General features: G+C 44.6%; 1 protein-coding gene across 8 annotated transcripts in view; it reads left to right on the forward strand.

Moving 5' to 3' along the window:
• Positions 1–13,617, forward strand: part of CHD3 (chromodomain helicase DNA binding protein 3) — a 1,139,027-nt gene that overhangs the window by 1,012,436 nt on the left and 112,974 nt on the right. The gene's annotated exons all lie outside the window — the stretch shown is intronic.

A 13,617-nucleotide genomic window follows, 5' to 3' on the forward strand; every position in this document is an offset into this window, starting at 1 on the left:
CAGTTTTTTAGCAGCCCCAAATTATTTTTTACTAAATTTTCGGGACACTTATCTTCTGCTTAAAGTAAGAAACTATTCCAAGAGAACTAAGATTTCTATTTTTAGATACTTTATAAACTTTAGTTGCCCGCTGGTATGTTGACAAACATTTTATTATGTGATGAAATGGTCTCGAACTTTCTTTCTGTATAGCCATATTAAGAGCCATTTCATGTGTATTTCTCATATACCAAATAAGCAATAATGTATACAAATGCGTGTTTACTTTAGCGTTTGATTCATAGCTTGAGTGCATACAAAATATATGACTGCAATTTTTCAGTATATTTGAAAATTTCAAAATGCATTTATGTATTTTGGGGTGGTAAGGTATACACTATACTCTATAGTATGTTGTACTATGTTATACTATGCATAGATTAGTAAATATGACCATAGTTAGCGTGGAGTGGGTGTCATGTATTCCTATAGGTTCTGAATTGATCCCCCTATTCCTGACCCTATTCTGGTTAAACTAACTATCAAGTTAACTAACAGTCAGCCCATGAGGCAAGACAAGCCCCCATGATGCAGATACCGTTATCTGACGCAGTCACACTACGGCACAGGAACGTGTTATCTGATTAGGTCATAACGCTTGAGATCTAATTAGACAAGCGACATTCCTCCAGCCCCTGATAAGGCATACGACGTTCTCATAACAAATCAAACCTATGACAACCTGGAAAATCCGTGCGGCCATTGTTTTGATTTCACAGAGAACTTCAGTAAAAGAATGTGCTAACGAGCAAGTCGTATGACATCTTTATTGACGTATCTATGTCCATCCTTACGTCAATCTCGGCACCTTTAAGGTATAAATATTGCCGATCTTGCCCTATGCAAACACACGCGTGGTGACGAGACGGAGCAGCCATACTTGCCGAAGCCGAGAGCAGAGCAGACCCCGCTGGCAGCAGCCCCGCCTTCCTGACGCGCTGAGAGACGCGCTGCTATCTCCTGCCGAGAGACCCAGCACCGGCGCTTTCGGGCAGCCCTCGCAGGCGGCCTGGAATATCGAGAACAGAGAAAGAGATACCATTCCTCATTCATCCTAAATTCCAGGTACAGAACTGAATAACCCCTCACAGAGAATTCTTTAATTATTCACTTGGCAAAAACAAACTTAACTTAAACTGTAACTTTCTATTCCCGCCCACGCATTAGACTTAGGTCAGGTACACGGGGTAGGCGTATTTAGAAACACCAGTTGAGTACGTTTAGTCAAATGTATATGTGTATGTAAATATATTTTAATCATTTTAAACATCATATGGCTCAGAAACCATATCAATGTTTTTACAGTATTATTTTATACTATTGCTTTTAATGTATGCACTTTACTTAACTATAAGTATTGCAATAATATCGATCCATTTCTCTTGTACGAGAAAAGAGACTGATCAATAAATAACACCTTTTTATTGAACACGCCCGTCTCTTCCTTTTCTCTACATTCTGATGAGACTAAGAATGCACGTACTGACTGAGTAAAATAATTGCCTTTGCTCACACGACCCTGGAGATACACTCTTGATTAGGGGAGAGCAAAGTTGTCATGTTCTATGGTTGTCAGAAACTAAATCCCTTCTTGTCTAATCAGGGGAGTTAATTCTTTCCTGAACATTCGAGAAAGTTTCTAGCGAACTCTGAGCTACGCTGGCAAACCCAAAACTTAAGTCTAGTATCGACAGTAGTAGACCTAGTTAACGTCTGGCCTAGGCCTTTACTGCTGTAGGTATTATTCCAATGCGCAGAGCCTATTGGGAAGATAGGAACTACACTACAATGGGACAGCCATGTTGCTTCAGCCACTGGACCACTTTCCCCTGGATGACATTGCCAGGTTTTATTAATTATATTAGTGGAAACAGACGTCCACTGTATTTGAGATGTCAGTCTCCAGCAAGTAAACAAAAACTCTTTCTTGTAGAACTGTTGTCACCTACCGCAAAAAGTTGTCGTGGATAATCCTGATTATTAATAACATTTTTCTGCTAGGTCTGATGATCATTGAAATGTTCACTATGGTGACCTTGCCACTGATTAATAGATATAAAACTATGGACTGCTGCCCAGCTTGCCTCATTGCACATCCAAGAGCAGATTTCTCCGTGATATAAGCAGCTAAAAGGAAGTCACCGAAAATGACCTCTTTTTACTCTGTTCATCACAGAGAACGGTGGGAAGTGTATACCACTGGAAAGCGAGTCGCTCAAATGGCGGCATCTTCCATCATAGCAGCTTACTTCCTGGCTATTCCTGGTAGGTGCAGCTGCCAGATGTTGGCCAACATTGCACAATACTTGGAATTTATACTGGAGCGCACCAACACAATCCTTGGGTGGGTCAAAACTCCTTGGCGGTGGTTATTGACTCTGCAATGGTCGTAGTCAAGACAGGCTTCAGGCAGCTGGTTGAGGTGGCTGTCCTCTCTAGGAAAGGTTGAATAAGGTACATATTGTTGAGGTCAGAGGTCTTCACTATGCCATTCATTGGTGAGCTCCTTTCAACTGATATATGGATGATACAGTCGCTGGGTGTTATTCAGTAAAGTCATCAGCAGCCCTTTCGTGGAGCCAAAGGTAGAAGCCATTTCTTTAATTGAGGAGGATGTTAAGCATACTGTTAGTTGCCCTACCAGCAAAAGAAGAGTCCTATTGCCAGAAATATGGTCTACAACCATAGCATAGTGTGTCACATCCATTGTCCTGCTTTTAAAAGCCACCATATTGTAACCTAGGAAGCCAGTGCAACTGAAAGACCCCAGCTAATGCAACTGACTTCTTATTAAACCTGGGCAAAGCTATACCATCCCCACATCGAGACTCTGTGGGGGTAAGGATTTAATTTTTTCCTCAATAAGCACAATAACATCAAGCCCGTGAATTCTCCCACAGACCCTTGCAAGATGATTCAGGCCAAAATCGTATCCATTCTAAAGAAAGTTAGCTATAAGCCAGTGCCCCAAATCTGACAGAAACTATTGATTCTACTCTGGATTTTTTCTCCTCTGTAAACAATCTGACAAATTATAAACAATCATAGACCTGAGTCTATAGAACTGAATGATTATCCCAAAAAGCAGTGTTTTCGCATGTTCCTTCTGCAGGAGGTCCTTCTGCTCCTTTCAGGCTTCGACTGACAGGGCACATATTTCCTCTTTTGGTCCAGTATTGGAACTTTCATAGATTCACATGCTTAAATCATCCCCTGTCATCAAGATGGGAGTCCCACGGTACCTTATAAAAGTAGTGTAATGTTAAACATCGACTAGAAAGGCCCGTAGCCCTTCAGTTTTGTAACATATCCTAGTCATGTTAAAAAAACAGATCAAACTTAGGTCTGAACCAATCAGCATGTAATGCTGATTGGTTCAAACCTAAGTTTGAACAGGAGAATACTCCTGTCAGATTTTCTACTGCATGTCTTGCTAGGGAGTCTCCACTGAGCTTTCCTCAGTTATACCTGTTCTACACGACTCCAAGGAATTCCTAACCTTCTTTTTTTCTCAGAAGATATACAGATTTATCATTAATAACAGTTGGTCTGTATTTATTGACTTCAATTCTGGCTTCATCGTGTCAGATAAAGAAAAGAAGAGTCTTTTCAGGGCCTATTCTGCCTGTGGTAAGAAAAGGCTCTATTCGGATGATCCTCATCAAGACTGTGTATATTGCCTTTATCTAGAGCATAAGGCCAAAGTATGTAAGGTATGTTATACCTTGTGTACATAAACTCTGAAGGACCATAAAGGGAGCTGCTGATATGGCTACAAAGAGTTAAAACAAGAAAGGAGCTGGTATCTGATGATGACAATTAGGACTCTTTATCCTCCTCACAAAGGTCGCAAAAGAGGGAGAGATCATCTCATTCTCACTCTTCTCTGGAGCAGCCTAAAAAAGCCTGGAAAAAGACCACTCATTGGGTCTTAACAGAGGGTGCAGTCCTTCAACATCTCCTCCGGAAGGTGTGGTTTCTTCTAGGTGAAAGGATAAAAAGAAACCATCTGTCTCCTCAGAACGACCTGGAAAAGCTAGATCTGAACCTCCTACACCACCTCCTAAAGTCTCTTGCTGTTTCAAGAAACTGTTGTCTACTCCATCTACTGAGAGATCATCGAGTGTCTCTCATTCGATGATAATCTCATTGCCATTGATGACAAAGACATACTCAGCAGCATCTAAGACAGCTACCAAAAGCACCATCTCCACGCTGACTACAACTTTGTCTTCTCGATGATGACATTCTCGTCTACGACTCATACACCTAAACTCTCAACGCTGAAGATTACTCTGATCTCGATGTGGACGACCTTGAATACGATTCCTTTGTCTAAGACTATAGCTCCCTGGTGACGACGATGAAGTCTCTCCCCTCGACTTAAGACTTTGTTCTTTTGATGTTGTAGTTGCCATCCTTATTGACAACATCGTTGATGACCCCATCGACAAGTGGAAAGATTAAAAACAAGACAAAATAACACATTTATCTCCTGCATATACCTCTTCAAGCAAGGTGTCGCCATTGCTGCCAGCCCACCTGTTGGAGGAAGAAGATCTGGATGAGGAGGGGCCCTTTGGGGTTGAGCACAGCCCATCCGAGCTGCATTTCAAGTGCAAGACGAGGACGAAAATGAGGGTGAATATAAGGAGCAAGGGTATTATGCCCCTCAAGACCAATACCACGAACAATACCAATAGTAAATGGTGTCTCTGCCTTTTCATTAGTTACAGACCTGCAATTTATGCTCTCAGATTACCGAAAGCTTTTCCTCCTACTTCATCTATACTGCATAAGCAACTTCACCTGTAAGATCTCCATCTGGGCACCCATTTACCCCTCAGCATACACCATTGTTACTGCCTACGTTGGTAAGACATATTCCACAAACAGCTCTCTTGCAAGACCCAGCAACTTCAGATGACAACAGATAAGAGGGGGATGTAGGAGGTGGCTCTGTATATACTATACCAAAGTAAGGTATAGAGTGCACAGAATCTAGTGGATCCCCAGAGGCTTTACAGAGGCTAAAGTAGATAATACTAATGATCTCTTTTGTGGTAGTGTGGCTGAGCAGTTAGGCTTAAGAGAGGGCTGTGTTAAGCATTTGTTATACACACTTAGGCAATAAATGATTACACACACTGAATGACTAAATCCTAGACCAATCGTTTGTAACACTATTACTTTTTATATGCTTGGAACCAAAGATATTTTGTTGTAGTAAAGTATGTTTTGCAATATCACAGTGTCTAAGTTTAAAAAGCGGACACTTTTTCAAACAGGTCAATGTTAACCAATGGGAGGATATCAATCACACAGTTTCACAGGTGAGTACACAACTTACAAATCCAGTTTTCGGGGTTTTGGACCAACACTGGGCACGGGTTACGGAAATGTAGAGACTGCACCACCAGCAGCACTAGGGCGGCCAGTGCAGAGGTCAAATTCGGTCACTGGGCCACACAAAGAGGTGTTGGTTGAGGGTAGGTACCCATGGTTTCAGGGCACAGACTGGAGGGTTTACGCAAGCAACGGGGGTGCCATAAGGCATCACCAATCATACACCACCAGCAATAAAGGGGCGGCCGGGTGCAGGGTGCAAAGACTGAGTCAGGCGCCCAATGCAAGCAGATGGAGGAACTTGGTTTCACAAAAGAGGGTGCAGGCTCAGACCAGGAGGCTGGATGAAGGTGACCAATGACTGGGCAGGTAAGTTGTGATGTCGGTGGAGGCCTGGGCACCATCGGCTGAGCTCCCCAAGGTGGGTGCCTGAGTATACAGGAGTACCTTTAGATGTCGGAAAATCTTCACCAGAGTGGGTCCTGGTCAGGGGGACCCTTCATGTTGAGATTGCAGGCCTTTTTGTGGAGTCCAGGAGAGGTCATCTGCTGATGGTTTCGAGATCAGGATCAATGAGGAGACCTTACTGGACTGGTGGGCCACTCAGACTGTTGCTGTGGGCGTCTAGTGCAGAGTGGGCAGGACTCGTGGATCCAGAAGGCGAGGGAGTCCTTGGTGTGGGTTTCTTTGTGGACAGGGCTGCTGTCCTCAGGAGCTCTTGGTCTTTAAGGGAAGGCCTGCCGTCCTCCCAGGGTTGTGGAGGTCGCTGGGCCTGAAGGATGAGTCGATTCTTCAAGGGCGGGGGCCAAGTCAGTCTGTAGTCCTCACTGCTACAAAGCTCTTGGATCATTCTTCTTCTTTAGGTCACCAGGAATCTGAGGATCAAGATTCATGTGTGCCCCTAAACACTCAATTTAGGGGTGTTACAGGTATTAACAGGTAGTAGCCAATGGGCTACTTAGCTTTTAGGACGACTACACCCTTTGTATGTCCCCTCTCTTTGGGGAGGTAGCATCCCCTAATCCTATTGGCTAAAATCCTTCCATCCAACATGAAAGATTTTCCAAGAAGGGGGTCACTTCCGCTCAGGACACCTTAGTGGCGGTCATGTCTGAGAAGGGACACTCCTCTCCTGCTTACTAATTTTCCCACTAACCTAGCTGCCAAAAGTAGGGCTTGGTCAGGGAGGCGGGCATCTCCACTAGCTGGAGAAGTCCTGGCTAGCATAATAAAGGGCAGGAAGCCTTTGAGGCTCACCGCCCTGAATTCTATTCCTGCTTGGGGGTTGGTAAGAAGCACCTCACCCACAGCAGGCTTTGTTTCTGACTTACGGGAGCACCAGGCTCCCACCTCAGGGGGCCATAAATGTTTCTGAGAGTGGCAGGCTGGTGCAGACCAGTGAGCTGCACACCAAAGAGTTGGTAGTTTTTCCGATGGCATCTCTAAGATGCCCTCAGAGTGTATTTTACAATAAATCCAACACTGGCATCAGTGTGGGTTTATTGTGCCAAGACGTTTGTTACCAAACTTCTCAGTGTTCAGTAAAGCCATCATAGAGCTGTGGAGTTCTAATGACAAACTCTCAGCCCATGTACTCAGTATGGCTTGACTGCACTTACAATGTCTAATAATGGACTTAGACACTATGGGGGCATATTGCTCATGCAGCTATGCCCTCACTTGTGCTATAGTGCACCCTGCCTTAGGTCTGTGAGACCTACTAGAGGGGTGACTTGCCTGTGCCACAGGCAATGGTTGTGGGCATTGCACACAGGAGTGTGGGCAATGTTGACTCTTAGGTTTTGTCTGCACCAAACCACACGGTCTGCAATGGCAGTGGGTATGTGTTTGGTGAGGGGTCTCTGAGGGTGTCACAATACATGCTGCAGCCCTTATAGACCCTCTCTGGTCACAAGATCCTTGGTATCACTGGTACCTCTAACATGCATGTGGGCCAGAGGTGTGCCAATTGTGGAAACAAAAGTACAGTTTTGGGAAAGAACACAGGCACTGGGAACCTGATTCGCAGGGAGCCAGTGCACACTCAATCAAAGTGCATCAGATATCAGGCAAAAAGAGGGGGATAACCATGCAAAAAGGGGCCCTTTCCTACACAGATGTCTCAAATTCTTCCTGCAAAGAAGTAAGAGCATCCTCAAGACTGAGCAGTTATTAGTAGCCTATGGACAAGGCCGCCAAGGCACCGCAGTTACAAAACCAACCATTGCAGATGGATCTCGGTAGCAATTTAATTTTGCCATACCAAGGCGGGAAAGCCTTTTGTGAGAAGAGCAAAAGTGCATTCAACAAGAGGAGTGCCCACTTCGGCTGCTCTGTTTGCAGGAATTCCACTAGAGCGAATATGCCGTGCAGCAATGTGGAAGAGTGCCCACACGTTCACTCAGCACTACTGCCTGGAATCCGCACAGTGTACTGACGCAGATGTGGGTCAGACGGTATTACATCATCTATTCTAATAAGGTGAGCATCTTTAATTAGAGGATTTTTCTTTTTATATTCCAGATGTTAAATGTCCCCTGACATTTGGATGAGACTGCTTAACAGTTTCTATCATTTTGCTTCTTTAAAGTTTTTGCACATAAATGCTTATCATCTTATACTTATATATCATACTAGCGCCGAGACACCCCTGGGTATTTGCGCGCTCTAAAAATGTCATAAACATAAACATCTTAATTTTGATAATGAAGACGTTTGCATGTCGATATATGTGGATATATGTATTTCCCTCATTTAGCTCTTTAAATGCTTTGTGTACAAATGAATATTAACATTATCCACCTTCCAATGAGGGTAATCATGTTTATCATCATACTGCTTGCTATTCTGATTCAAGCCTGTGCATCTTTGAAATATACCAATACTGGATAAGAAAATAAGATACTTACCTCTACCTGTAAATCTATGAAAGATTCCAATGCTTGGGGACTTCAGTTGCAGGTAAGTAACTTATTTTCTTCCATCCAACCCATGCATCCCAAATACCTACCAGGTCGATCACACACTTCAAAGACGTTCAGCTGCTCTGAAAATAGACTATCCAGCCATAGAGCGCACTGACAGCTAAACCACTTGCATGGCGTACACCGCGAATGGGCCAACACTCTCAGTCAGACGTTCAGAGAGTATTGCGAATGGGAATCACACCAGGTCAAGCTTAACAAAGTCTTCCTCCAGTGAAGCCTGCTGAATCTTCCTTCCACATGAGATGTATCAGTAAGATGAAAAAGGAAACGTGCCACCTCATCTGCATTGCTTGTGTGTGGCCAAGATAGTATTGATTTACAGCTCTAAAACTCTTTCCATACCATTGAGTGTGTATCCAGATCTCCTCTAGCCATTCAACAGCCAAAATCTGACCCTCGCTATAGAATCAACAAATCTATCTGCTTGGCTCCTGAACGAAATGAGTTCCCACACCTAGATGTTCCTGTAGTTTGCTTAGAGAAGTAATGTCACAGGCCATAACAGTTTCAACAAATAAAATGTACTTAACAAAATGCATAAGGTTGTGTTTGATGTGACTCAAAATGCTTTCACCGGTCTTCTGCTGGGACTCAGCACAGTTTTCAGTACTTGTGCACTTAGTACTGCCAGGCTAATACATGCTTCTGTCACAGTGTATCTATCAGTGGTTTCTTGGTTCCGATGTGTGTCAGATCAACCATTGTTGTGTTCCAACTGAGTCAGCAAACAGTATATTTAGAGACTTCACTCCAGTTCATTTTCTTCTTTCGGATAGGTGAGGACCGATCACTGTTCTAGCACAACTAGTGTGGGAAACGTATTAAACCCATACACCGAGCAGGCATCAAGTAGGTCTCCTGGTAGGTTGCTCTTGTGGCCTTACCTTCACCAGGAAGGTCACCAATATAACAGCTTTTATAAGCAAGGATCCTTTTTAAGGTTCTTTGAGGACTAGCTCAACTTGCTGCCCAATCGGCTATTCGTCCCCTAATTGCTAATGGGTTTCCACCTTAACATTAGGGGTGGGGGGAATATGCGTAGTTGCGCAAAGCAAAGCTCAGCGAAACGGAAACATTTCCAGAGGAGGCAGAAGTTCCGCAAACACACGGAATTACTTGTTCTGCCCGTTCGCGATGCTATTTTCCTGTTCCTGAACGCTGTTTGCGTGCTCGGGGGGAAATATCTCGCAAACAAGCATTTTGACAGCACAAACAAGCAAAAAATTCAGCGAGGCTGCAGAATTTTTGGAAATGCCGTGTTCTCCACAGAACGCAAAATCACCAAAATTCCGCGAGCGGAACAGAATTTACCGCACAGACCTACTTAACATTCCTAAATGTTATTGTACAAAATACTGCCAATGCAGCGGAACAAGTGATGAATTCTGTACATTTGCTCAGAAATATCAAATTCTACACTGATGGAGCAAAGAATGTTAGGAAATCAAATTGGCATCCTGTTGTTTTCGAAAATCCTCAGAAAGGCGGCCACCTTTCCAAAACAGAGGAAAGCAAGATGGGTAGAGACTGCAACATCTATTTAGTTAAGGTGAACCGCTTTTGACTTTTCAGGCAATAACCTGCCTTTTCATAATTTTGGTGTGCTATTTGCTTTTCAGATTCAAGCACGTGGATCTATGAAAGATAAAGTTCTAGAGAGGAAATATTTCCTAAACTGTGATTATAACCCAAAATTGATGGTATCTATAATAGATTTACACTTGGCCCAGCATCTTGTACAGGGTGAGGCTCAATTACCTGTCGTGACCCGACAGTGTGGGCGACTGACAGTAGGGCGTTAGGACCCTGTGGGTCCTCAGGGAGAGTGACCAGGTCACCGGACACCAGATCCGGTGAGGGGACAGGAAGAGGACGGACAATGACCAGGACAGGGACGAGGACGGACGTGCTGACGAGCGGCTTTACGAGATGCTAATAAAGCCAATACCCGACTAACCTGCGTCCTGTGTTTGGTGTACTTCCCGGCGAACAGCATGAACACGACAACTGTCGACGAGGTCAAGAGACGGATCGACGCGTGTCCATTGAGGCGCCGTCGAAAAACAAGGTGCACACCCTGGATGCGCTAGTAGCGGAAATTAACTGGGAAAAGAAGCAGCGACACGGGAGTCCACCCCGACAGCCTCCGAGAGCAGATCCAGCCGACTGCGGTAAGCGCTGAGAACAAGAGCGCGATTTGAAACTAATGGCGCAAGCTCTCGCGAGAGTCTCGGCGGCCATTACAGAGTCAGGCGGCTGGGCCAATCAGAAGAGAGAACTGGAGTGGCGGCCATTTTGGGGACAGACAGGCGAGATTTCGATCGCGAAATCTCGCGAGAACGACGGCGGCGGCCATTTTAAATGGGACATTGACGAAATAGGCCATAAGAAACAATAGAGGCAACCATTTCAAGGCCAGGCGAAGAGGAAATGAAGTAAAATAACACTAAAAAAGAGACAATTAAGGAAACCGAAGGGCAATAAAGGCAGACAGAGGCAGAAAGAAGAGAAAAGGGACAGAAAGATCCCCACAATAAGAGAATAAAGAGAAAAACAAAGGAACAAAGTGGAAAGTAAAGGAAAGGGACAAAAGATCCCCACAATAAGAGAATAAAGAGAACAAGAAAAGAACAAAATAAAATAAAAGGAAAAACAGAGAAGAAAGCACAAATAAGGAACAAACAAAATAGGTAGATAGAAAAGCAAAGGGACAAGAAAAAAGATCCCCACAATAAGAGAATAAAGAGAACAAGAAAAGAACAAAGGAAAATAAAAGGAAAAACAGAGAAGAAAGCACAAATAAGGCACAAACCAAATAAAAGAACATGGCTGAGACCAGACAAAGCGCACAGTACCGCAGACCACCGCCACTTAGCGTCTCGGAGCCACAGGTGGGAATCAGATGGGAGAAGTGGATAGCTAAATTTGAAAGAGGTAGACCAGGGAGACCACGACTGATGACAGACAGGCATGTGCGACACATGGAAACGACAACAAGGAGCTTTTCGTTGGAGTCAGGAGAAGAAGAAGAAACAGAAGAAAAAGCAGAGCATCTAGACCTCATGTCCACAACTAAAAAAAAGAATGAAGAAAACATAAGGCTGATAGACAAGAGGACAATACAAAAAACAGAATCAGTGACCATAGATGTAGGGCACCACCAAGCGGAATTTGTACTAGACAGTGGAACGACGTGCAACATAATGTGCGTCACGGAATATGACAAGATGAAGAGGAAACCACATCTACAACAATCGAGAGTAGAGGTATTCACCTGGGGTGCGAAAAGACCAGTGGCGAACTTGGGAAAATTCACAGACACTGTGACATACCACAACAAGACAATAACGGAGGAGATTCACGTACTAAGAGACCAGAACTTATGCACCGAACTGACCGTGGATGCCACGCATGCGTGCGATACTGGCACAACACAACCAAGGCAAGGAACCACCACGATGTGTCGTGGCACATGGGAGCAAGAGCGTGTCAGACGTTAAGAGAGTCTACTCTGAGCCAGAAAAAGAGAGATTGGCAGTGGTGTGGGCATGTGAGCACTACCACATGCAATTCACAAAAGTAACAGATCACAAGGCCTTAGTAACAACATGTGCGGATCGGAGCGCCAAGTTATCACCACTATCAGGAGAAGAATTTAGCAGGTTCATGGACTACCTGGGGATCAAGCATCTGAAGATAACGCCCCTGTGGCCACAGGTCAATGGGAGGGCAGAACGCTTTATGGGGACAATCAAGAAAGCAATACAAAGAGCAAAGATGACTGTAATATCGACTGGGCAGGCACTGTGCCAGGTGTTAGAGGATGACAGGTATACCCCTCACAGCGCCACAGGTCGATGCCCAGCCGAACTGGTGCTAAGGCGGTCGAGCAAGACAAGACTACCACAGATGGAGGCGAAGATGAGTGCGGATCGGAGCGACAGTGCAAAAAGAGATCAGGAAGCAAAGATGAAGATGAAAGCCTATGCGGATCAACGGAGACATGCATCCGCATCGAAACTGAATGAAGGAGACCTGGTGGTGGTGAGACAGAAACAATATCGAAAATCGGACAACCGGTTCTCCAAAGACTCACTGGCGGTGACGAAAGTGAAAAGATCGATGATAGCGGCTGCCTCCGACCAACAACGAATCACAAGAAACAGCTCGCACTTCAAGGAGCTGAAGGCGGAAGAAGAAGAAACGGCAGCGGCAACTGCAGCCGTATGGAAGGAGGAAGATAGAGGACAAGGAAGCGATGGAGACAAAAAACATCACGAAGGACATGCAGTAAAAAACAGAGACTCATTGAAGAGATGTAGAGCGACCAGTGCGCGCTCTCTCTCTCTCTCTCTCTCTCTCTCTCTCTCTCTCGCTCTCTCTCTCTCTGTCTCTCTCTCTCTCGTTCTTTCCCCTCCATCAATGTAACTGTGAATGAGGACTGTGGTAAATGTGTCATGAACATTTGTTTGCAACAAGGGGGGAGATGTCGTGACCCGACAGTGTGGGCGACTGACAGTAGGGCGTTAGGACCCTGTGGGTCCTCAGGGAGAGTGACCAGGTCACCGGACACCAGATCCGGTGAGGGGACAGGAAGAGGACGGACAATGACCAGGACAGGGACGAGGACGGACGTGCTGACGAGCGGCTGTACGAGATGCTAATAAAGCCAATACCCGACTAACCTGCGTCCTGTGTTTGGTGTACTTCCCGGCGAACAGCATGAACACGACATTACCCACTGTATCCTTTCATTATTTTATTACAAAGTCTGAGGGTTGCCCCTTGGGGGCAAGTTTAGTGTGATCTCACCTGATTGGCTGAAGTGAGGGTTTTTTTCAGTGAGGTGATTGTGCTACTAGCATTTCGGTATTTAAAGACCTTCAGGCACAGCTACAGTTGATTCTGTCATTTTAATCTTCCCGGACCCGGACATGAGGACTCATTTAAGCATGTGTATCAATGAAAGAGACCAATGCTTGACAGCTATAGCAGCAGTTAAATAACTTATTTTGTATATCCCCACTTTGTGTGTCACTGGCCTTAGTTCCTGGGTTTGTCTCCTTTGTTTCTGTTGGGAGGCTGTGTCATGTAATTGCTGCCTTTCTGATATACATTTCTATATATAAATATATAGGTTTATTTATAAGAGTATACCATTACTAATCCTCAATCCCTCTTCCCTCCTTCTAGTAACATGCAGTGGGATTTAGTTCTATATATATTGCTCTAATCCAAACTCAAC

This window comes from Lissotriton helveticus, chromosome 12 (assembly GCF_964261635.1).
Source record: "Lissotriton helveticus chromosome 12, aLisHel1.1, whole genome shotgun sequence".
Classification (NCBI taxonomy): domain Eukaryota; kingdom Metazoa; phylum Chordata; class Amphibia; order Caudata; family Salamandridae; genus Lissotriton; species Lissotriton helveticus.